We start from the raw sequence: 26057 nt of genomic DNA on the forward strand, positions 1-26057 counted from the left end.
AGGCTGATCCCCTGGAGCACAGAGGCCCTCTGAGTTCACTTTCCTGCCCAGGCTTCTAAGACCCTCTCGAGAAGGCACTCTGTGCCTTCACCCCATTGAGAGGGCACCTGAGGCCTCTGTGAACAGAGCAAGCCTCGTGCCAGGGGCTTTATTGGCTTTCTGTGTAAACCAAGGAATATCAGCCTTTCTCTCCTTTACTTTCTTATCATCGACTCCAGACCACCAGGTTCCAGTCCATTAAAGGACCTCAACAGTTTTATTCTATCCTGAGGTTAAAGATGAGCTGTTTAAAAACAAAAATTCAAAAGCTATTATCTGCTTCAAGGTAACACAGAAGTGAGAGCTAAGGGGTGGGTGGCGGGGAGGTAAAGGTGAAATAAGATTGGCCAATGGATTAGTTTTTACAGAAGCTGGAGGAACGATATATGTGGTCCCACTGCTGCTGCTAAGTCACTTCAGTCATGTCCGACTCTGTGTGACCCCACAGACAGCAGCCCACCAGGCTCCCCCGTCCCTGGGATTCTCCAGGCAAGAACACTGGAGTGGGCTGCCATTTCCTTCTCCAATGCATGATAGTGAAATGTGAAAGTGAAGTCGCTCAGTTTTGTCCGACCCTCAGCGACCCCATGGACTGCAGCCCACCAGGCTCCTCCATCCATGCGATTCTCCAGGCAAGAGTACTGGAGTGGGGTGCCATTGCCTTCTCCGGTGGTCCCACTACTCAATATATATGTGAAATTTCCTATAATAAAAAGTAAGTAAAACTATTCTCATTGGCAATTACCTACTTACTCTTCTCTAGAACTGCAGTGTCAGGAGCCACCGGTCACAGGTGGCTACTTACATTTAATTACAATGAAATAAATATTCAGTTTTCCCGGTTGCGTCAGCCACACTGAGGAGACCCAGACTGAGGAGTGCTCATGAGTCACACGTGGCTGGTGTCCCACACTGGTCAGCGCAGACTCGTAACATTTCCAGCATCACAGGAAGTTCCACTGCCCAGGCTGACCTAGACACGGGCCCACCAGGAATGAAGGCTGGCGGAAGGTGTCAGCTACCATGCACCAGCTCTGGCCTGTGTTCATCAAAACAGCATCTTTGCGCTCATCACCACTAATTATTAGAGAAATGCAGATCAAACCTGCAAGGAGGCAGCACCTCACAGGGGTCAGAATGGCCGTCGTTAAAACGTCCACATACGTGCTGGAGAGGGTGTGGAGGAAGGGGAGCCCTCATACACTGTTGGGAAGCATGTAGATTGGGGCAGCCACTAGGAGAAGAGTGTGCATGCTCAGTCACTCAGTCATGTCTGACTCTTTGTGACCCTATGGACATGGGAATTTTCAGTCAGGTATACTGGAATAGGTTGTCATTTCCTCCTCCAATTGGAGGTCCCTTAAAAAAACCTTAAAAATAGAGCTGACATAGGATCCAGCAATTCCATTCCTGGGAATATATCCAGAAATGAAAGTTGCTCAGTCATGTCTGACTCTTTGTGACCCCATAGACCATACAGTTCATGGAATTCTCCAGGCCAGAGTGGGTAGCCCTTCCCTTCTCCAGGGGATCTTCCCAACCCAGGGATCAAACCCAGACCTCCCGCATTGCAGGCAGATTCTTTACCGGCTGAGCCATCAGGGAAGCCCGGGCATCTATCCAGAGAAAACCCTAAGTCCCAAAGATACAGGCTCCCCTATGGTCACTCAGCACCATACACAACCTAATCGCTGTTCAGGAAGCAACCTAAGTGTCCGTGGACAGAGAAAAATAAAGAAGATGCGGTACATACGCACAGTGGAGTATTACTCGGCCATTAGAAAGAATGAAATAATGCCACTTGCAGCGACGTGGATGGACCCGTGATACACTTATCTGTGGAATCTAAAATATGATACAAATGAACCTACTTACAAAACAGAAAGACTCGAAGACTGAAGGGGAAGGGGTGGGGGGGGGAGTGGAGTGCAAATCTGGGATTAGCGGATGCAAACTATTAATATTACATGTATCAACAGCACAAGTGAACCAGGTGCTAACGTATAGCACAGGGAACTATATTCCAGACCCTGTAATAAACCATAATAGAAAAGAATACGAGAAAGGATGGATACATCATTTCGCTGCACAGCAGAAGTTAACAAGGGGCTTCCCAGGTGGCACAGTGGTAGAGAATCCAGCTGCCAACACAGGAGACCCAAGAGATGCAGGTTCGATCCTTGGGTCAGGAAGATCCCATGGAGAAGGAAATGACCACCCACTCCAGAATTCTTGTCTGGAAAATTCCATGGACAGAGGAACCTGGCAGGCTGCAGTCCGTGGGGTCACAAAGAGTCAGTCATGACTGAGCACGCACACACACAGAGAAATTAACACACACTGTAAACCAGCTATATAAAAATATTTAAAGCAGCATTTTCATCCTTGCTTTGTATTATAAACAATCACACAGTTAAAAACCTGAAATAAGGGAACCCTGGGATACACCGTGTTGAGACCCTGGGTGTGGGGAAGCCCCAGCCACCCAGTAGGGTGCTATGACCCAGTTTCTGGCAGGACGATGCCCGCCTCCCCTGGTCATCCACAGCTCCGGACTGACCAGGGCTGGGTCTGACTCCGTTTCAGCGGGGAGCTTCGGGGAAGTTCACCGAGGACGGAGCCCAGCGCCTTCTTTCTTGGGCCACGTGTGGGTCTGCTCCTGACCCCTGGGACCAGCACACACATCCACACCTGCCCCACTCAGGGGCCACTTGCCCTGGGCCACCAGTGGGCACCACCTGCCTCCCTACAGGAGGTCCCCAGTCCAGCCAAGAGGTGCCAGCAGGAGGGGGCGCGGGGCTCTTAGGCCAAGTCAGCAGGTCAAGCAAGTCAGCTGCAGCATCTGAGACCTTCACGCCCCACTCCTCCGTGTGATCACGGCAGATTCACACAGCCTGCCAGCCACACGGGCCCCCAGAGCAAAGCCTCGCTGCTGCTACACGGACCAACAGACGCAGAGCCTCTCCCACCCCCACCCCCGTCAGGAGGGTGCCCCCCCACATACCCCCCACCCCCGTCAGGAGGGTGCCCCCCCACATACCCCCTACCCAGGGCTTCCTCTGCCTCCCACGCTCCAAGCTGGTCAGGCTCCAAGCTGGCAAGAGTCGACCCAGGGCAGGCCCAGGGTAGGAGACAGTGCCTGAGGCCAAGGCCCCGTGGCCCACCAGCACAGCGTCACACCCAGACCCCCGGCCCAGGGCGCTCAAACCAGCAAGTCTTTGGGTTCAACAAGACAGAAACAACGGAGACCAAGCATTTTCATTTTACAGAAGAGAAATCCAGCACCTAAGAGTGCCGAAGAACTGATGCTTCAGAACTGTGGTGCTGGAGAAGACTCTCGAGAGTGCCCTGGACTGCAAGGAGATCCAACCAGTCCATCCTAAAGGAGACCAGTCCTGGGTGTTCACTGGAAGGACTGATGTTGAAGCTGAAACTCCAATATTGTGGCCACCTGATGCAAAGAGCTGACTCACTGGAAAAGACCCTGATGCTGGGAAAGATTGAGGTCAGGAGGAGAAGGGGATGACAGAGGATGAGATGGTTGGATGGCATCACTGACTCAATGGACATGAGTTTGAGTGAACTCCAGGAGCTGGTGATGGACAGGGAGGCCTGGCGTGCTGCGGTCCATGGGGTCGCAGAGTCAAATGCAACTGAACTGAACTGAAAACGTGAACTGGCCTGCTCAAAGGCACAAGTCACGTGCCGCCTCTAACTCCTGCAAACCTGTGCTAACTCAGGGAGCCTCTCTGCTGTGGAGGGGTTCCCAGGCTCGGCAGGGCTGTACCATCCTCCCACTGATTTCCATCTCTGCCTCCCCCATAACACCCGTCAGCCCCAGAACACAAGAAGCACAGCACCTCCAAGCCTCAAGGTCAGGGAAGCTTCCAGGGGAAACACAGCACAGACCCAGACACGACAGGGGGCCTGGTCACACTGAGGATGTTGGGGGGTTGCTGGTGAGTGTGGCCCCCCGCTCTGCAATGACAGCCCTTCGAGCTCATGAATACGCTGCTGGCTTCCCAGGGGGAGGAGAGTACATGGGAGCTGGGAGGATCCTGGATAAAGCACGGGGTGCCAGGGTGGGATCCACACTCCCTCAGCTCAGCCACAGCCAGTCACATCCCTGCCACTGCAGAGGCCCTGGCAAAGCGCCACCCCTGCCCGCACCCCCTACCCTCTCCTTCCTCCCTGGTGGGGGCCAACCGGCCCTCTGGGGGCACACAGTCCTCCTCCACCTGTGAGCAGAGATGCCAACCTTTCCAGGGCCCGCTCTCCAGAAGGTGGTCCCACCGGGACCACATGCACAAACAGGGCCCCTTGCGGCTCTCCAAGCCAAGGGACCCCAGCTCTTCATAGACCAGGGCGCCAACAAAAGAAACCTTCCTGCCCTGCACAGAAGTGGCGCTGACCGCCCGCACAGTGGTCAGTGAGGCAGCGTCCTGCACCCAAAGAGTGGGGAGCAGCAGGTGTCAACAGTGACCACGGACTCAGGCCTTCGATCTCGAACAGGTCACTGGACTTCTCAGACTGGAACACGAAAGCCGCTGCTAACTCCCAGGGAGCCTGGTTCCAAGAACTGAAGACACGTAATTACAGCAGGAATTTTTGAGGCCAGGGTCCAGAATGCAGTTTTCTGGCTTAACCATAGACAAATGGCCCATCAGCGGGTGAGCTTACCACTGAGCTATTGTGCTTTTGCTATCATCTCTACTGTCTACACTGGCAAATTTTCCATAATAAAAAGCTTATAAAATTGCTTATTGACGCACTTATTAACAGCCGTTGCTTCGTTATTTATCGATCACACAGTTCTCTCCTTACACTCAGAGTATGTCACTGGGTTGAGTAACAGCATCACATGAGGGAAAAGGGGGGCCCACACCATTTATCAAGTGAAAAATATAACCGCCATTTCCAGTCAAATGTTTTAAACCAATCATGAGAAAAGACATTGTTCAAACAGCCAGGGAAATCTGAAAAAGAACTGGGTATGAGATGGTACACAAAGAACTTTTATCCATTTTGTTAGATGTAAAAATGTGATACATTTAAGGTTTCTTATCTGTTAGAGATAAACACTTAACTATTTATGGGTAAAGTGATACAGTATCTGTGAAGAGCTTTAAAATAAAAACTGGGGAGTCTGAGGAACACCGTGATTTCAAGATATTAACCATTGCTGATGCTGGTGAGAGGTACCTGGGGTCACTGATAACTTTACTTTTGTGTACACTTCAAGCATTCCATAATAGAAAGGGGTAAAGTATTTTTTGAAGGCTTTGGTCCATCAGTTACCATTTTTGCTATTTACCTGCCAAGTAATTTTTTTCCAGTAATCATGTATCCAGGAGATCAGCCCTGGGATTTCTTTGGAAGGAATGATGCTAAAGCTGAAACTCCAGTACTTTGGCCACCTCATGCGAAGAGTTGACTCATTGGAAAAGACTCTGATGCTGGGAGGGATTGGGGGCAGGAGGAGAAGGGGAAGACAGAGGATGAGATGGCTGGATGGCATCACTGACTCAATGGACGTGAGTCTCAGTGAACTCCGGGAGTTGGTGTTGGACAGCGAGGCCTGGCGTGCTGCGATTCATGGGGTCGCAAAGAGTCGGACACGACTGAGTGACTGATCTGATCTGAGTCATGTATGGATATGAGAGTTGGACTATAAAGAAAGCTGAGCACTGAAGAATTGATGCTTTTGAACTGTGGTGCTGGAGAAGATCCTTGAGAGTCAGTCCCTTGGACTGCAAGGAGGTCCAACCAGTCCATCCTAAAGGAGATCAGTCCTGAAAATTCATTGGAAGGACTGATGCTGAAGCTGAAACTCCAATACTTTGGCCACCTGATGCAAAGAACCAACTCATTTGAAAAGACCCTGATGCTGGGAAAGATTGAAGGCAGGAGGAGAAGTGGACGACAGAGGATGAGATGGTTGGATGGCATCACCGACTCAATGGACATGAGTTTGAGTAAACTCTGGGAACTGGTGATGGATAGGGAGGCCTGGCGTGCTGCAGTCCATGGGGTCGCAAAGAGTCAGACATGACAGCGACTGAACTGAACCTGCCAAGTAATTATAAAACTCCAGAAAATGCTGCTCACTATTAATAAAAAACTTGGGAAACCAAATGTATTTTGTCAAGGGTGGTCCTCATGAAAGACAAAATTTAAATAAATAAAAATTAGAAAAATAAAACACCTGTAGGACTGCCAATGAGGGGAAGTAAAGGGCCAATTAAGAGATATACAACACTGAGGAGCTCCAGATCCCTCAACCCCACCCCTGCCCCTGTGTAATCTTGAAATACAATGTATTAAAACTGTGGAGAGTCCTACACTAGCCCTGGACATCCTGTGAGTGGCCAAACCACTGCAGCTGTGCAGAATTTCTCATCTCCAATCTTGATCTCCTCTGCTGTGATTGCAAACCTCAGCTCTCTGTCCCCGGCACAGGCGGGGGAAGGAAAACACCCACGCACAATGACAAAGCACATTATCAGCACAAAGTGCTTCCAAGCAGGGCAGTAATCAAGCCTGCCCCGCCCTGCACCTCACTCCTGTTGCCAGGAGGATAAAAGGAACCAGGGCAAGAGTGATTATCAAACCTCTGCTGAACCAGGATTCACTTACAGAATCCAGCCTACAGCCCTGTTGCTAAGTATTGCTATATCCATTTGACACCCAAAGAAACAGAGGCTAAGGAATTGATCCAAGGTCACACAGCTAGAAAGGAGACTGCAGCAACCTAAATGTTCATCAAGCGATGAACGGATAAAGAAAATGCACTGTAGATACGCAATGGAATATTAGACTTGCCTGGTGGCTCAGATGGTAAAGCGTCTGTCTACAGTGCGGGAGACCCGGGTTTGATCCCTGGGTTGGGAAGATCCCCTGGAGAAGGAAATGGCAATCCACTCCAGTACTGTTGCCTGGAAAATCTCATGGACAGAGAAGCCTGGTAGGCTACAGGAATGGAATGTTACTCAACCATAAAAAAGAATGAAATAATGTCATTCACAGCAATATGTATGGACCAAGAGACTATGATACTAAGTGAAGTAAGTCAGAGAGAGAAATAAGACATAATATCACTTACACGTGGAATCTAAAAAATTATACGAATGGACTTATTTACAAAGCAGAAAGACACACACAGACACAGAAGACAAATTTATGGTTACCAAAGGGGGTTACACCCTTTGGTAAATTTATGGTTACACCTCCAGCTCTGTACCAAGGACCAAATGGGCTCCAAAGACGTTTCCAGCATCTATACAATGAAAAGAAATGTCTCCTGCCTCCGAGATAAGAAATACTCAGAAGCTGTTAAGAGGAGTGTCTGTGGACGGCCCCTTCTCTGCCAGGCTGGGATCCACAGCTGGGGAGGGGGAGGAAGGGATAGATTAAGAGTTTGGGATTAACAGATAAAGACTACACATGTAACAAATAAACAAGGACCTACTGTAGAGCACAGGGAACTATATTCAATCCCTTCTAATAATAAGGGAAAAGAATCTCAAAAAGAATATATACATACACACACATACACACACACATATATGCATAACTGAACCTCTGTGCTATACACCTGAAAGGAACATGATATTGAAAATCAGCTACACAGGTCCCAGGACTGCAGGGTCCCAGAGAGGAAAAGCAACATAAGCCATGTACTGCTACACCTCTCCTGCAGGGGGCTCACAAGACCCTGATGAGAAACCACAGAAGCTGCCAGCGGCCCTCAGCTGGACAAACGGCCTGCACGGGTCCGTCCGCACACCCAGGTCTCTGGCCAAGACATTCTCTCCATTGAGCGTCCAAAGCTGGACGAGTCCTGGCCAACCGCTGCACCTCCAGCTCTGTAGCAAGGACCAAATGGGCTCCAGAGACGTTTGCAGCATCTACACGATGAAAAGAAACTGGTTCAAGAACATGCCTCCTGCTTCCGAGATAAGAAATACTCAAAAGCTGTTGAGGGGAGTATGTGTGGATGGGCCCTTCTCTGCCAGGCTGGGCTCCACAGAGGGGCTCATCACCTGGGCAGCTTCCTGACACTGGTCGGGACTGCCTCCAGCAGTCCGTGTCTCCCTCACACAGCTGCCTGGGTCCACTCCCAAGGGGCAGGGGACACACCCAGTCCAGACAAAGTGACTTCCCTTAACTCACTGGGCAACGAGGGACGGATGGTTGGGAAGCCTTCTCAAAGCTTTCTACCCTTGACCTAAAAGCCTGGAAGACACCCACAAAGGGGCCCTGAAGGAAGGTGAGGAGGAGAGGGAACAGCAGGATGCCTCAATCCCTGGACCAGCAACACACGCTGGGCGGCCAGACACCCGGGCAGCTCTGCAGGCTGAGGGCCCGCGGAGCTGGTGCTGCAGCGTTCAGTAAGCTCACAGGGAGCCGCGGGATCTCTCAGAGCATCGCCCAGCAATCCGGGAGCCTCAGTGATGGAGACACCATTACTGAACGCTTCATTCCCCAAGCCCAGCCAACCTACACTGCAGATGCCTAAGAAATGTCTGTTTATTACTCAGCCACAGAAAGGAACAAAATTGCGTCATTTGTAAGTGATATGGATGAACCTAGAGTCTGTCACCCAAGGGAAGGAAGTCAGAAAGAGAAAAATACTAGGTATGAACGCGTGTATATGGAATCTAGAAAAATGGTGCTAATAAACCTGCTTGCAGGGCAGGAAGAGAGACGCAGACAGAACACACTTACGGACACAGCAGGGGAAGGAGTTCAGTTCAGTCGCGCAATCGTGTCTGACTCTTTGCGACCCCATGGACTGCAGCACGCCAGGCCTCCCTGTCCATCACCAACTCCCGGAGTTCACCCAAACTCATGTCCATCAGTCAGTGATGCCATCCAACCATCTCATCCTTTGTCGCCCCCTTCTCCTCCCACCTTCAATCTTTCCCAGCATCAGGGTCTTTTCAAATGAGTCAGCTGTTCGCATCAGGTAGCCAAAATATTGGAGTTTCAGCTTCAACATCAGTCCTTCCAATGAACACCCCAGAACTGATTTCCTTTAGAATGGACTGGTTGGATCTCCCTGCAGTCCAAGGGACTCTCAAGAGTCTTCTCCAACACCACAGTTCAAAAGCATCAATTCTTCGGTGCTGTTTTCTTTATGATCCAACTCTCACATCCATACACAATTACTGGAAAAACCATAGCCTTGACTAGACGGACCTTTGTTGGCAAAGTAATGTCTCTGCTTTTTAATAAGCTGTCTAGGTTGGTCATAACTTTTGTTCCAAGGAGCAAGCATCTTTTTATTTCATGGCTGCAGTCACCATCGGCAGTGATTTTGGAGCCCCAAAAAATGAAGTCTGTCACCGTTTTCCCATCTATTTGCCATGAAGTGAAGGGGAAGGAGAGGGTGGGACAAACTGGGAGAGCAGCAGGTATACACGACCTAGACAGGTGGCCCGTGGGAGGCTGCTGTCTAGCACAGGCAGCTCAGCTCGGTGCTGGGTGATGACCTGGGGAGGGGGATGGGATGTGGATAACACAGCTGACTGTTGCACAGCAGAAACACAACACTGCAAAGCAGCCATCCCCCATACTGAAAAAAAGTAATGCCTGTTTAATTCAGGTACAAATGATGAGCCACAAATGACTTCCCGGTGGTCGGCCATCCTAACGCATCTTGTGATTTTCTTCTGTGGCTCCCACAATTAAATCAACGTCCCTCTGGGCACACGTATCCTCAGAAGTGTCCGTTCACATGATGTGAAAACTCACCTGAATAAGGACCTCACTGCACACACTAAATCACGAGGCAGGAACGCCATTCTCTCAAGATCTAAATAGTTCCCCTTCCACTGGGCCTCACCTCCTCCAAGCTGAATAATACATAATGCAGGTCCCAGTGGGTCTTCGGGAAATTCCTTCCTGGGTGACATTTTACCCCCTCTGAATTCACGGGACCAAATTTCTATACTTCTAATTACAGCATTTTGCCATGTTATAAGATAGTATAGGTGGAAAAAAAAAAAAAAAACTGGCAATTTCCCAAATATACTGCCAGCACATCTTGAATGATTTTATCCTTCACTTGGCCTTCTTGACCAGCCAGCCAACTCCGTGAAGCCAAGGATGCTTTCTGTACGTCCGTGAGTCCCTGCCACCGGGACAGTGACGTGCAAACAGGTTCCCAGCCCTTCGTCAGTCGGGGGCCTTGGCTGCCCCCTTCCCGCTTTCTCCAGGCCTCGGCCTGCCCCGGGTGGTATGGCACCAGAGCCTGCTGGGGACACTTAAGCACAGCCAAAGGAGCAACTGATTCACTCAAAGTCATCCCCTCCCCACCAAGCCCTCTTCCGCCTCTGGGTCGGTGTGACTTGGCTCAGTTTTAATTACCAGCTCAAGATGAACCCAAAAAGGACTCGAGGTCAGGGGGACACAGACGAAAATGAAAGTAAATAAGGAAGGAAGTGAAAGTAAAAACACACACACCCCTCCTACCTGGCTCAGTATGTGGGAGAGCCAGCTGCCCCTGGCCAGAGGAGGCCATCGCCAGACCTGGCTCAGTATGCGAGAAAGCCAGCTGCCCTGGCCAGAGGAGGCCATCACCAGAACAGGACCCAGGAGGACACACGCCCAGAGCCCACGCCGCTTCGAGCACCTAGAGAGCTCCGGGGCAGACAGGAGCAGCTTTGGGACAGGGCGCGGCAGGGCCCCCAGCTTAGGAAGGTCAGCTGGGCACCGTCTGGCTTTCCACCAGGAATTGCCAGGCGAGGCCAGTCTCAGGGACTCAGGGCCTCTCCCAGCCCTAGGGGAACAAATCACAGCCAGTGGAAAGGAGAGAGCAAAAGACACACAGCAGGAGAATCCAAGGTCTCGGCTGAGACCGCTGTACCTGAAGCCGCTGCGTAACTGCAGCAGCCCCAGGACCCCCTTCCCGCAGTACCCATCTACCCTCGACGGAACCCCAGGCACCGCAGAGACCTGCAAAGGGCAGGGAGGCAAGATGCAATCTGAGTCCTTAGGAGCTCATGTTCGGGGGCAGGCAGGTTTCTCAGCCCTGTCAGGTTAGGAACCGCCGACGCAGAGCTCAGGCTGCCTGGGTCAAACCCTGGCCAGGTGACTTGCTAGCCGAGGGACCCTGAGTATTTGAATGCCCTGTGCCTCGGTTGCCTCATCTGCAAAACGTGGACAACAGAAACCACCTCGTGGGGTTGCTCTGAGAGGCAAGTGAGTTAAAACACGTGAAGAAAAAAAAAAAACACCACCACCATCACCACCGTGTAAAATACAGAACAGGTGGACGTGAGCAGGACAGAAGTATCAGCTTTTTATACCAGCAAGTAGGTCTCATGCTGCAGTATTAGCTTATCGTGTGGGTTGTTATTAACCCACGGGACAGGGCTGACCCTCAAGGGGAGCTGATGATTACACCTTGAAATGCTGTTTATGATGTACACACCCACACGCATATGTGTGTTCTCAGAGAATGACATCCACAGCTTTCAGCAAATTCTCAAAGCAAAGTGAAGGACACCTCAGTGCACGAGGGAGCCTGCAGGAAGTCTCCAGAAGGTGCACTGACCGGTGCCTTCATTTTATCAGGCCATCAGGCAAAGGGTGAAAGCTTCCGGCAGAACTGTCTACAATGATGGAAGTGCCCTCTGTCTGCAACATCCCCAAATAGCCACCGTCAGCAACCTGTGTTGAGTGAGCCTCTGACGTGTGGCTGGTGAAACTGAAGGACTGACCTTTGAGTTACGTTTCATTTTATGATTTATACTTAAGAGGCTCCTGGCCACTGTTCTGAACCTCGCAGAGCTAGTCAGTCTGGCAGGAAAACATCCCAGACAAAGAGAACAGGGTGTGCACGGATGCAAAACCCCTTGATGGACCCCGAGGTTGTGAGCAAAGCAACTTGATGCAGCTGGCAGCTAAGATTTGTGGCCGGGGCAGGGGGTGGGCACACTCGGGCTCAGCATGCACAGGAGCAGACGTGGAGGGTGAGAGGGGCTAGGAAAAGCCTTGCATGCTCTGGTCAGATCTGGGCTTCTCACCAGGGACGGAAGAAGCGCTGTGTCAGGCAGCTTTCTCTGGAGAAACAGAACCAATGGGCCGTGTAGACACCACTGGTCCTTGACTCATGCCAGTTCAACTTATAATTACCCACTTCACCAAGGGGAAAACATGACACCCAGTCAGTAGATACTTACTCTGAAGGTGGGCCTTTCTCGGGGCAAGAGATGTGAAGCACGACCCTCTCTTTAATCTTACGCAGGGCAGACATGGCCCTGAGATCACAAGGGTGAACCACCCACACTCTGACAACCATCTGTGCCCAACACTCCATTTGGTTTTTCCGTTCCAGTACGGTGTTCCATAAATTCCGTGAGACAGTCAATCCTTTATGATAAACTAGGCCTTGAAGACTCTTGAGAGTCCCTTGGACTGCAATGAGAGCTAACCAGTCCATCCTAAAGGAAATCAGTCCTGAATATTCATTGGAAGGACTGATGCTGAAGCTGAAGCTCCAATACTTTGGCCACCTGATGCGAAGAGCTGACTCATTTGAAAAGACCCTGATGCTGGGAACGATTCAAGGCAGGAGGCAAAGGGGATGACAGAGGATGAGATGGTTGGATGGCATCACCGACTCAATGGACATGAGTCTGAGTAAACTCTGGGAGTTGGTGATGGATAGGGAGGCCTGGCGTGCTGCATGCAGTCCATGGGGTCGTAAAGAGTCAGACACGACTGAGCGACTGAACTGACTGCCTGACTAAGGCCTTGTGTTAGAGGGTCCTGCCACCTGCAGACTAATGCACATGCTCTGGGCATACGTGGGGGGCTGGGCTGAGCGGGGATGTGCGGGAGGCAGGGCATGTTAAGCGCACTTGCAACTGAGGATTTTTTCAACTGATGACGGACTTATGAGGATGTCAGCCCACTGTAAACTGAGGAAGATTTGTGCATAGAAAGAGATCTATTTTAAGGAACTGGCTCACATGATGATGGAGGTTAGAGGTTCAAAATCTGCAAGCTGGACCAACAGGCTGGGGACCCAGAAAAGGGCTGATATTGCAGGTCAAGTCCACAGGCCTCTGCTGCACAAATCCCCCTTGTTCATGGGGAGGGGGTCTTCTGCTCTAGTCTGGGCCTTCAGCTGATTGGCTGAGTCCGACCACACCATGGACGACAATCTGCTTACTGAAATTCCATGGGTTTAAGTGTGAATCTCATCCAGTAAATCCCCTCACAGAAAAATTCAGAATAATGTCTGACCATGTATCTGGGCACTGCAGTCCAGCCAAGTTGACACATACAAGTAACCGTCACATCCACTATAGTTTTTGAGCAAGATTATCAGCAGAACTGTCTCTGTCAAGAGTCAGTTGGGAGGTTAGAGGGACAATTGGAGAAGAGGGCACAGGGAGGCGGGAATATCAAATGAAAGGCAGTTTCAAGGATCCAGGCAAGACACGAGGGCTTCCACCAAAGAAGTGACGGTGACTAACGAGTCATTTTAATTTGTATGTACTCAAAGGAAGTATGAATGGGTTCTGTGACTTGACAAAACCACACACACACACACCCCTTTATGAGAAGTTAGCATTTCCTCCCAGGACTCCAGCATAAAACAACGGGAAGGAGGGTTTCCGCAGAGCAGAAAGGGACGGAAGTGATGGAGCAGAGAGATGCAGGGCGTGCGGCATTTCCCGCCTCAGAGCAGTCCTGCGGGCTCTGGGTCACCTTCACCCACTTCAACTCTTTCCAACCCAGAGCCTCTCTAGGAGATAAATAAACCACAGCACAGATGTGGCAGAGTTGGTTAGCTGCCTCCCAAGACCCACGCTTCCCTCCGCCCTTAGAAACACGCTGCTAGCTAAAACCCTCCAAGCCATGCCTTTTTGCAGTCCCCACGGCTGTGCCCAGGCTCAGTGGGAAAACACCTCTTGGCCTTCTCTGTTCAAAGGGAACCTCTGCCCAGCTGGCTTGAGCCTGAGATCAAGAGACTTAAGTTCAAAGAGTGAGCGGACCTGCAACGAAAGAGAAGCAGTGTGGTTCTCTGGGACTTTCAGGCAGACTCTTACGTTAGAAGGGGCATCCCTCCCTTCCCCTTCCTCTCCTTCCGTCTGAAACACAGAATGTGACGGCTGGAGCTATCTGGACCACGAAGGGACTTTTGAGGACAGGACTCATGTGCTAGGATTGAGCAATAAAGATGAGGCTGGATGTCAAATGACCCTGGACTCACAGCATCAGTTGAGATTGCCTCATTCAGGTCTTTTTTCAGGTGAAAAAAAAAAAGGATTCTTGTGTGTTTCGGCCACTGTTTTTACATCCTTGGTTACTTGCAGCAAAATGCGGTTTCCGTTTGATAGAGCATGAGACCATTATTTTGTGCATAAGGCAATATAAATTTCAGAATTGTAGGCTGTAGAGGTTAATCTATGTATTTTCTTACAGGCTTGGGGTGGAGATGGGGCCAGACTGAAGAGGAACCTACATAAACTTAATTTCCTTCCAACAACCACCGTCAAGAGCGCCCACTACACACGCCTGTAGCTGCCCTGCTTGAGAGCCCAGGCCAGTATGAAAACACCCCCCCGCCGTCTCTGTATCAAGAGAACTGGCTTCAGCTTGAGATCAAGAGACCTAAATTCAAAGAAATGAGAGAACCTTAGAAGATACACCATGATTTTTGGAAATAAGAAAGGCCTGGTGCCATCTCGGCAGTATGGTGCTTTGACAAGAGGCTGAGGAAGACACATGAGACTGGTAACACATCGACGAACACGTGGTATTTTTGCTGTTTACTTCCATTTAGACCGTTAATACATCTCTGAAGTGAGGCTTCCCAAGCCAGCCGATCACCACCTTGAAAGTGAAAGTGTTAGTCGCTCAGTCGTGTCTGACTCTTTGCGACCCCGTGGACTGTAGCCCGCCAGCTCCGCTGGCCATGGGATTCTCCAGGCGAAAAGTCTGGAGTGGGTTGCCATTCCCTTCTCCAGGGGATCTTCCCGACCCAAGGATCAAACCTGGGTCTCCTGCATTGCAGGCGGATTCTTTACCAGATGAGTCCCCCAGGAAGCCCCAGATCACTTCTTTAGTTGAAACAAAGAAGCACTCTTTCCTCTTTGAGAATGCACGCTCCCAAGGGCCTAAGAAAGTTCTAAATGGAAACATGAATAAACATGCTAATGAATAAAAGATTAAACTAACAAATAAAGGCACTCAAAAGACAGGGAAGGGGAGAGAGCCGGAGGGAGGCTGGCCACGGGCAGTGGCTGGAGAAGTCGGAGGAAGAACAGCTGGGAGCCCACCTTCTGCAAGGTCCCTCAAAGAGACCCAGCGGGTGTGGTCCCCCACGAACCCCCCTGAAAGGCAGCCATCAAGCCAGGGAGGGTCGGGAGGGGACAGAGGGGCTTCCCTGGAGGGTCCAGGGGCTAACACTCCACACACTCAGTGCCTGGGGGACGAGTCCGGTCCCCGGTCGGGGAACTAAGACTCTGCATGCCTCGCGGTACAACTGTAAAACAAGAATTCAATATGAAAAAGTAAATATTAATACATTTTAAAGAAATTTTTAAAGGACAGAAAAAAAAAATCTCAGACTCAGGCAGCTAATCTGAGAAACCCCATTTCCTCCTAGAAGCACCAAAGGCTGGGCATGTTTTAGTTATTTGGAATCCTAACACGTGAGCCTGCCGGGTGGCAAGGCTGTGAGCGCTGTGACTGCAGGGGCCCTGAGAACAGAGGCTGACTCTGAAACTACTACTCTCTCCATCTGGCCGATGACTCAGACCACAACTCCCCTCCTCGGCAGGGCTGCCAGATTTAGCAAATAAAAACACCGAACTTCCAGGTCCACTTGAATTTCAGGTAAACAATCTGTTTCAGTGAAATGTGTCCCAAGTATTGCATCGGACAGAAAGATGCTTAAAAAAACAAACAAGGATTAGGAACTCAAACTGAACCAGGTGTCCAGTGTCCTTTCTGCTGACCCTACCCATTTAGGGCTTAAACTTCACCAGGACCTTCCACCACACATAAAAGGAAACTCGCCTGTGGCCCAGACTCCTCACTATCTCTTTCTCGCTGTGATGGGGGTGGTTCCGTCACACACGTTTCAAGAAGCTCCCACTGTGTGATGAGCCCCGAGCTGGGACTCAGCCGTACCACCAGGCCCAAAGCAGAGCACCCCGAGCCATGGGGGTGTTTCTAAGCAGAAGGACCTGTACATCCAAAGACCGTAAACCTCGAAACCTTATCAGTCATCTACTTCTCAGTGTGAATAAGCTCACCAGAATCTTAGATGGGAAGTCTTCCTAGAAGGGAAGCGTGGACATGAGGTCTTACTGGGAGTGGGGGAAAGGGGAGAGGAAAGGAACACAGTAGGGCAGGCAGGGGGCGTCCCCAGGTGAGGAAAGGTAAGTCAAAATGCTCTAGAGGAACGCTACCATTGGCTGGGGACCAAATTCTGTTGCCTGGCAACATAAAAGGCCTACTCACGTTGACAAAACTGGGAGCAAGAATACTCTGCTATCCATCAACTGAGAAACCAGTCACCCTGCTGCTCCCTCCGAGGGAAGGCCCATGATTTACAGGAGGGGGCAGAGAAGACAGAAGAGAAAAAGAGAAACGTTCAAGGAGGCTTGTGGTTTCAGATTTGGCGCAGAATTCCACCCCCGCTGGTCTGCGGTGACAAACCACAGCTGTCAGCTTTGAGCAGCACTTACGGGAAGGGGGCAGGCCTCAGTGAAAGGCCACTAAAGAAAAAGGGACAGTCCCCGGGAAGTCCCCCCGACCCACCAGGCGTTGGGGGACAGCATTCTGGGATCACAGCTTGCCACTAGCCCCGATCCTGGCTTCCCGCCGCCCTGCCCGGCAGGAAAGAGTCAAATGCAGGTAGAGATGGTTCTCGAACCACAGGAGAGAAAACCTCAGATCAGCCCCCGCCCACACAGCCATCAGCCAGGGGAAGACATCCGTCCGTCCATCCGACCAAAGCAAGGGCAGGTCAGCAGGAAGGGCGGCAACTCCAAGGGGAGTGGAGGGGGTGGACCCTTCCCAAGGGAGCCTGGAGACCCACTGTCCATCAGGAGTCTTCACCCTGGGTCAGGGGGGCCGTCCCTCCTCCCCCCGCCCCCCAAACCCCATCCCGACAGGAGACTCGAGGCTTCCCAAACACAGCTGCTCCTTCCCCAGAATCAGCCACCAGGACTGCAAGGCAGGACCTGGTCCCGCGGGCCCGGGAAGGTCAACGGCACACCCCCTGCCTGCTGTAAATCCCCAGCCCCGTCACCCAGCTCTCAGCCCGGGCGCCCGGGGGACGCAGTTCCCAGGACCCGACCCACAGCCACCCCATGGGAATGTGGCCAAGGACGTCAGTGACCCAGACCTCCTCACCCAGGCCCCCAGGGAGCACTGCCCACCCCGGGCAGACACGGGCTCAGCAGAAACACAAGCAACGAGGAGCCAGGGAGGCAGGACGGAAGGACACTGGGGTCCCGGCAGGGAGGGAGTTTCAAAGGGCAACGGTTGGCAAAGGCCCCACAGTTACCCCAGGGTGGCAAGGCAGCCCTTCGAGTCGATCACTTCTCTTACCTGCTCCCCCTGGGATGTGCCAGGCTGTGCTCACGCCTGCCAACCATCCCTAAATGCTGTCGAAGCGTCAGCAGTGGCCTGCCGCCAGGAGGAGGGAGACTAGGGTTCAAATCTCAGCTCCTCTCCACGGGGCCTGTGGTCCGGACACTCTCCTTACCTCCCAGAGCCTCAGTCCCTGTCCCCCCGCTGCCTGGCAAACCTGTGTGGCTGCGATGGGTTCATGCCCATAAGGGACCCACCCCTGGAGGCCTGGGAGCCCCATAGATCCTAATGAAGGGGGGCTACGGGAGCCCCTGATTCACCCAACTTCTCTAAGCCTCAGTCTCCTCCTCTGCAAAATATGTTTTTTAAACATGCTACCTGGAGCTTGCACAGCTCTTGAGAAAGGGCCTGGGGTACAAAGAGCATTGCAACTCACCTTCCCCTCCTCCCGCCGTCCTAGACCTCTGACCACACACCGTCCTCCAGGTAAGTGTCCCCTCCATGCTGCTGACGCCCAGCCCCCACCATCCAGCCATCTCATCCTCTGTCGTCCCCTTCTCCTCCTGCCTTCAATCTTTCCCAGCATCAGGGTCTCTTCCAATGAGTCAGTTCTTCAAATCAGGTGGCCAAAGTATTAGGAGTTTCAGCTTCAGCATCAGTCCTTCCGATGGATATTCAGGACTGGTTTCCTTCAGGATGGACTGGTTGGCTCTCTTCACTGTCCAAGGGACTCTCAAGAGTCTTCTCCAACACCACAGTTCAAAAGCATCAATTCTTTGGCACTCAGCTTTCTTTATAGTCCAACTCTCACATCCATACATGACCACTGAGAAAACCATAGTCTTGACTAGATGGACCTTTGTTGACAAAGTAATGTCTCTGCTTTTTAATATGCTGTCTAGGTTGGAACTTTCCTTCCAAGGAGTAAGCATCTTTTAATTTCATGGCTACAGTCACCATCTGCAGTGATTTTGGGGCCCCAAAAAATAAAGTCAGCCACTGTTTCCACTGTTTCCCCATCTATTTGCCATGAAGTGATGGGACCAGTTGCCATGATCTTCGTTTTCTGAATGTTGGTTGAGCTTGAAGCCAGCTTTTTCACTCTCCTCTTTCACCTTCATCAAGAGGCTTTTGAGTTCTTGTTCACTTTCTACCATAAGGGTGGTGTCATCTGCATATCTGAGGTTATCGATATTTCTCCCAGCAATCTTGATTCCAGCTTGTGCTTCTTCCAGCCCAGTGTTTCTCATGATGTACTCTGCATATAAGTTAAATAAGCAGGGTGACAATATACAGCCTTGACGTGCTCCTTTTCCTATTTGAACCAGTCTGTTGTTCCATGTCCAGTTCTAACTGTTGCTTCCTGACCTGCATACAGGTTTCTCAAGAGGTAATTCTCCACCTAGGGAAGGTCTTCTGCAAACAAAGCCAATGTCCAGATTTCCCAATAAAGAAGACTACAGTGGGATTAACGTGGGAATTCAGGGTACTTGCCAGCTTCCTCTCATTGAAAACGTGATTTCCCTGCCGTTCAAGGTCCCCAGCGCTCACCCATCCCTTTGGGCTTGGAGGGCTTTCCATCAGGAACAGGTAAGGTAGCTGCCCTCTTCTTGTCCTCTGCCAGATTTTATCTTCACAAGCAACTGAGCTCTTACCTGCCCTGCCTGGCATCACCCTTCTATCTGCATCTTCCACATCCCCTGCCAACCAGCAGAGGACTGTTTTCTCTTCTACCCATAGGGCATTTTTGAGGGTGGCGGTGGTGTTTTTGTTTTGTTTTTTAATGTAGCAGATTCACCTTAGAAAGATATTATTTGATAGAAAAATACATCTGGGGCAATAACTTACATTCTTTTTCTTTCATCCAATGCTTTACATGAACTAACTTATAATCATCATGCTAAACTGCAAAAATGGCCGTAATCCTCTGCAGGTGCTTTGCAGATGGAGTTTATCTTTTCCCCACCTCTTGCATTTGGACTGGCCGTGTGACTTACTCTGACTAACAGTACATTAACAGATGTGATGCAAGCAGAAGCCTGAAAAGGGGTTGCCCTTTCTGCTCCTGGGGTCTCAAAGAGTCGGACCCGACTGAGCAACTTTCACTCACATTCACTCCCTTTCTGTTCCTAGAACCCCAGCACCATATGAAGAAGCCTACACTAGCCTGTGGGATGAGGTGCCTGTAGGCCAGCCACCCAATACCTCAGCTGACAACCAGCCAACTCTGTGACAGATAAAGCCATCCCAGGGGCCTCCCTGATGGTCCAGCAGTTCAGCATCTGACTTGCAATGCAAGGGACACTGGTTCAACCCCGGTCCAGGAAGATCCCACATGCTACAGAGCAAGTAAGCCTGTGTGCCGCAGCTACTGAGCCTGCGTTCTAGAGCCCAGGAGCCCTCGAGTCCGTCCTCCACAACAAGAGAAGCTGCAGCAGTGAGGAGCTCTTACACTGCAAAGAAGAGCAGCCACCACTGGCCACAACTAGAGAAAGCCCGCCTGCAGCAAACCCTAGCACAGCCGAAAAATAAATCTTTTACAGAGCAACCAACCCCCGGCCAACCCATCAGCTGACTGTATACTCATGAGATCAGCCAAAAGCTGAGATCAGAAAACTGCCCAGCAAAACTATCAGCTAAATAAACGTATAAAGCCACTGAGTTTGGTTGTTTCACAGCAAAAGCTAACAGATACACAACTCCATTTTTCTTTTTTCTTTTGACCACGCTGTACAGCATGCAGGGTCTTAGTTCCACGACCGGGAGCGAACCCAAGCCACCTCCATTGGCAGCTGGGAGTCTTAACCAGTGGACCACCAGCGAAGGCCCTACAGCTCCATTTTAGAGATGAAGACATTGAGGCATGAACAGTAAGCAGCCTGCCCAGGTCCCACAGCTCTTACGTGGTATGCTGGGATTCAAAGCCAGGCAGTCTGGCTCGGAGGCCAAGCTTTGCCAGCTGTCCTACAGTTAAGTCAGCTAAGCTTCAAACATTTCCCCTCCCACTACCTCCCCAAAGGAGGTTAAAGGACTGGATGTGGGCCCCGTAAGTATAAAACGGGCAACTGTCAGCACTGAATAACCCTCACTGTTTTGCATTTGTGCTGCACTTCAGAGTTGCAAAGTCTCCTGACATACTCGAACCATTTTAAAAATAATAAAGGTGGCCTGAAGACCTGCAATCACAGGACTGGATCTGACTCATGGTAGGAAAATGAGCTGAATGACTAAGTGTGGTCTACACACGCAGTGGAAATATTAATCAGCCTCAAAAAAGGGATGCAATTCCAACACAGCCTTCATGGATAAACCTTGAAGACATGGTGCTTAAGTGAAAAAAAGCCAGTCACAAAAGGACAAACTCTTTACAAGTCTACTTTCATGGGGTACTTGGAGGAGTCAAGATCACAGAGAAAGCAGAATGGTGGTTGTCAAAGGCTGGGGAAAGGGCGCAGTGGGGAGTTATTACTTACAAAGTACGGGGCTACAATTTGGGAAAATGATAAAGTTCTAAAGATGGACGGTGTTGAGGGCTGCCCAACAGTAAGAATGTACTTAATGTTACTGAATTGTACACTTGAAAAGTTAAAATGGTAAAACCTATGCTAAATGCAGTTTACTGTAATTTTTCAAGAAGGAAAAATATAACAAGGGTTGGGACTGGCAGGAACGATATGATAGGCTTGGGGCCACTGTTGGGCTATTTAGATCCCAAGGAGCAGAGGAAGCAAGAAACTGTCGTTCGGGCTGAGTCACAGGGCTCCACCCCCTCGTCAGAACGTCCCGGCCACACACAGAAGGCTAGACGGGCTGGCAGATATGTCAAAGCCACCTTAAAGACAAGCTCTGGCTCACAGACAAAAACCCTCAAATAAATCAAAGTCTGTTTCCTGCCTCCGCTCAACCCAGGGGAAAAAAAAAAGTGTCCTGCCTCGTCTTAGCAGAACCCAGATTAGGTTCTCAAGATCACAGGACTGGATCTGACTCATGGTAGGAAAATGACTTGACATCAGGAACAATAAAGTCAGTGCAAATTACTGATGAGCAGACACAATTTCTAACAGCCCAACAACCACAGATCTCTGTAAACTCTTTTTGGAAAACCAAGCTGTATAAGTCTTTCCCTTTATAAATCTCCGTTGTTCCCCTGAGACTATGGATGGATGGATACGAGCATTCCGGACATCATAAAACCATACCACAGTATTATCTCATTATTTTCAAGAAAAATTGTGTGTGTGTGTGCTAGTCACTCAGTCGTGTCTGACTCTGAGACCCCATGGTCACCAGGGTCCTCTGTCCATGGGATTCTCCAGGCAAGAAAAAGGACATATATAAATATTAACAGAATGTATAGGGACTTATTTTTTTCTGAACTTTCTAAAATTTTTTTTTAAATGAAGCCTAAGGTCACATGGGGGCTCCCCTGGTGGCTCAGTGGTAAAGAACCCACCTGCCAATGCAGGAGATGCAGGTTTGATCACTGGGTCAGGAAGATCCCCTGGAGTAAGAAATCGCAACCCACTCCAGTACTCTTGCCTGGGAAATCCCATGGACAGAGGAGCCTGGTGGGCTACAGTCCATGGGTTTACAAAAGAGTCGGACACAACTTCGTGACTAAACAACAATAACAAGGTCATAAACGGATTCCGTCATCAAATATTATCTTATCTAAGTCATAAGAGGGGCTTCGCTGGTGGCTCAGCTGGTAAAGAATCTGCCTGCAATGCAGGAGACCCCGGTTTGATTCTTGGGTCGGGAAGATCCACTGGAGAAGGGATAGGCTACCTACTCCAGTATTCTTGGGCTTCCCTGGTGGCTCAGATGGTATAGAATCTGCTTGTAATGTGTGAGACCTAGGTTCGATCCCTGGGTTGGGAAGACCCCCTGGAGAAGGGAACGGCTACCCACTCCAGTATTCTTGCCTGGAGAATTCCATGGACTGTATATAGTCCATGGGGTCGCAAAGAGTCGGACACGACTGAGCAACTTTCACTTCACTAAGGCCGAAGGACACCTCCTAACTCTCATGGTCTGTGACCATCACTGTTTCACTGTATTCAGATCACTGTTGCCACAGTGATGAGGATGCTGAGGCTCTGAAGGTGCCTTATAATACACTCTTGGAGGAGATGCTCTGAAGGCATCTCTGACACCATCGCTGCTACACACAGTCAGAGGGGCTTGTAAACATATACAGGAAGGGGCGGAGGTAAGAGCAGAGGGAGAGAACAGGGAGCCCCACTTCGCAGCAGCTGGAGGCAGGCCCGCCCCCTTTGCCACCAGGAAGGTCTGAGGACACAGACACACAGACAGACCCGGCCACTGGGCCAAGCCCAGCTGGCCCACCGTCCACAGAGATGAAACAAGGCACATCCGCGCCCAGCCCTGGCCTTCGAGGGCCCTGTCAGTTCCTCGGCTGGAGACCAACAAGGTCCCCGGAGGCTGAGGCGCAGGGGTCACTTTGAGCCTTCTCTGCCCTTCTTCCTGCCCACTTGTAAGGAGGAAGGAATTTGCGGGGGGTGGTTTGCAGGCATAAAGCCGGGCAGGATTCCCTCGACATTCATCTTGGGCTCTGCCAGCTGATAGAGAGAGCTTAGCCCCAGGGTCTGTACCGGATCATGAGGCCTGATGACTCCGTGGCTTGCCCACGGGACTCAGTCATTGCGTGACCAAGGCTTTCCCTGGCCAAGAGATGAGAGGGAAACGCAAAGCCACGATTCATGACTGGCCGGCAGGAGTGCCCGCCCAACCCAGCTCCCCACTATCTTCTTCCATCTAAGAGGACTGGGGTGCAGAGAAAAGGGAGTGGTGTGAAACCTATTCCAGGTGTGTTGAAGCCAACTGGGGACTCACCCACCAAATCCGATTTGAATCAACCCAACCCAGATGGAGCCGGATTTGCCAGTCTGCTCACCTAGCCACATGGCAGCAGAGAAGCTGTGAGAAATGCAATAATCAAAAGGGAAAGCTCGGCATGCCGAGGGAGGGCTGGGAGGAACATCTGATCAACCTCTCATTCACTTACTGGTTCATTTGCTCATTTCCTCAAGACTTGAACACCTTCTGTATGCCGCATTGCAGACATGGAAATGACCCAAGCAGGCCAAATTCTCTAAGTCTGGAAATTTCTCTAAGACCAAATTCTCTACGTCTGGTAGTGGGATTTCACTACCATAAATAAGTAGACGATAAGAGGTCACAGGGTGAGAACAGCTATGGAGAAAAGGCCTATCAAGGAACGGGGTTTGGGGTGATGGAGATGGTGGGCTGGCAGTTATCATTCCAATGTGAGCCCAGAAAGGCCTCGTTCATAGAAAAGAAAGTGAAGTCGCTCAGTCATGTCCGACTCTTAGCAACCCCGTGGACTGTAGCCTACCAGGCTCCTCCGTCCATGGATTCTCCAGGCAAGAGTACTGGAGTGGGTTGCCATTTCCTTCTCCAGGGGATCTTCCCAACCCAGAGATCGAACCTGGGTCTCCCGCATTGCTAGCAGATTCTTTACCCTCTGAGCCACCATAAAGTGTCATCTGAACAGAAACCTGAAGGAGATGGGATGGACCAGGCAAATCCTGCAGTTAAGACCACACACCAAGGGATCCACAAGTTCAAAGACTCTGAGACAGGATGAGGTCTGGAATCAGCTCAGCCAGAGGAGGTCACCACACGTCAGCCAGGGCTGCTGGCAACCCGAAGGGCCCACTCCAGAGGCCCCTGAACACAGAGGTCCCTTCAGCAGTTCCGCTCCAAAATCTCAGTGCTGGGGACACAGTGGGGAAACTCCCAGTGGGGATGCCACTGCCAAGGGTCCAAGGGGACACCTTCACAGGCCCCTGCAAAGTCCCCCAACAGCACAGGGACCTCTGTGGCCTCAAAAGGCCCAAGGATTCAAGTGACGGAGCCTTTTCAGAAGAGGGGATTTCGTGCCTTCCTCAGGACTGACCCAATGTTTACAGTATCAGAAACATCTCCTTCAATCTAAACAGAACCCTTCATACTATGAGGTCAAGACCACTACCATCCTGGGATATGGGGGGGTGAGACCCATCCCCCAATAGGGGGCACGCTGAAGGCTGTGACACAGGGCACCCTGGAGGGGGGATGCCTCAGGGTGGGGGGCTTCTGGGGACTGGTGAGCACCTTCTGGAGAAGAACTTCTTCTCCCTGGAAAGCTGCGGGCCTGGGTGGAGCACAGAGGGAGGAGAGCGGAGTGGCTGAGACACAGGCTTCTCGCAGGCCAAGGCACCCAGGCCCCATGACATCACACAGCCCAGGGCAGCAGGCCAGGGAAGGGCGGGTTTCAGGCCGCTCTGTCCAGGAGCCAAGGCAGCGTCTGCATCAGGTTCCAAGCAGAAAGCTCAGCTCAAGGTTCGGAGCTGCAAAACCCAAGCCTGCAGCGAGGATCTGGGCAGAACCACCAAACATCAAAGGGATCCCCGATGAGACATCTGAGGGGTACCCGGAGAAGGGCCAGGGAGAGGAATGCCCATGTCCTGGCCCCAGATCCTCCATAGCTCCAGTCTTATTGCATCCCTGGGGCTCCCCTTCCCAAGGGCTCCCCTTTGCCTGCTGCCTCCCCACCTCCCAACAACACACGGTGCACATGCAGAGGGGGCTCGCAGGGGAACCCACCCTCACCGAGGATCGGCTTACAGGCAGAGACTCGGGGAGGCAGCATCTTCCATCACCAAACACACAGCAGGGACAGGACCTCACTATGGACCAACTCCTGAGCCCTGGGGGTGAGCCAGCCAGCTCTGCTGTGTGTTGGGAACTCTCTTCCCTCCTGTTCCTGGAGCCTCAACCTGACCCCGGGAGGTCCTCACACCGCTGATGATCCACGGAAGATGCCCTCTGAAGCCAGCAGCCCCAGCGGCCTCCCCCCTTTCTGGTCTCAGGTCCTCTGTCGCCTGTCTGTGCTCTCGGGACAAAAAAACCAATGTTTCAAGAGAAGGAAATGGTCAGTTCCTCCCAAACCTGGAAGGAGAATTCGAGAGGAGTGTTCTTCCTGGGGCTGACAGGCAGTCACTAGGAAAGCAGAGAACAAGCCAGGTGGTCTAATCACAGCCTCCCGTCCACGTGAGCTGGCCTGGCCTCTTGGGAAGTGGACCAGGTACCAACTCCAGCAGCGAGGCATTGCCCAGTGACCCTGTTCAGTCGTGTCTGACTCTTTGCGATCCCATGGACTGTAGCCTACCAGGCTCCTCCATCCATGGGATTTTCCAGGCAAGAGTACTGCAGTGGGTTGCCATTTCCTTCTCCAGAGAATCTTCTCAACCCAGGGATAGAACCCAGGTCTCCCACATTGTAGGCAGACACTTTACCATCTGAGCCACCAGGGACGTAATAATATATTGTTGAAAGCTCAGTCACATCCGACTCTTTGATACTGGAGTGGGTAGCCTATCCCTTCTCCAGGGGATCTTCCTAAGCCAGGAATCGAACCAGGGTCT

General features: G+C 51.2%; 1 protein-coding gene across 1 annotated transcript in view; it reads right to left on the reverse strand.

Moving 5' to 3' along the window:
* SH3BP5 (SH3 domain binding protein 5) overlaps positions 1-26057 on the reverse strand; it is an 81579-nt gene that overhangs the window by 24293 nt on the left and 31229 nt on the right. The gene's annotated exons all lie outside the window — the stretch shown is intronic.

The sequence above is a fragment of the Bos indicus genome, chromosome 1, assembly GCF_029378745.1.
Source record: "Bos indicus isolate NIAB-ARS_2022 breed Sahiwal x Tharparkar chromosome 1, NIAB-ARS_B.indTharparkar_mat_pri_1.0, whole genome shotgun sequence".
NCBI lineage: Eukaryota > Metazoa > Chordata > Mammalia > Artiodactyla > Bovidae > Bos > Bos indicus.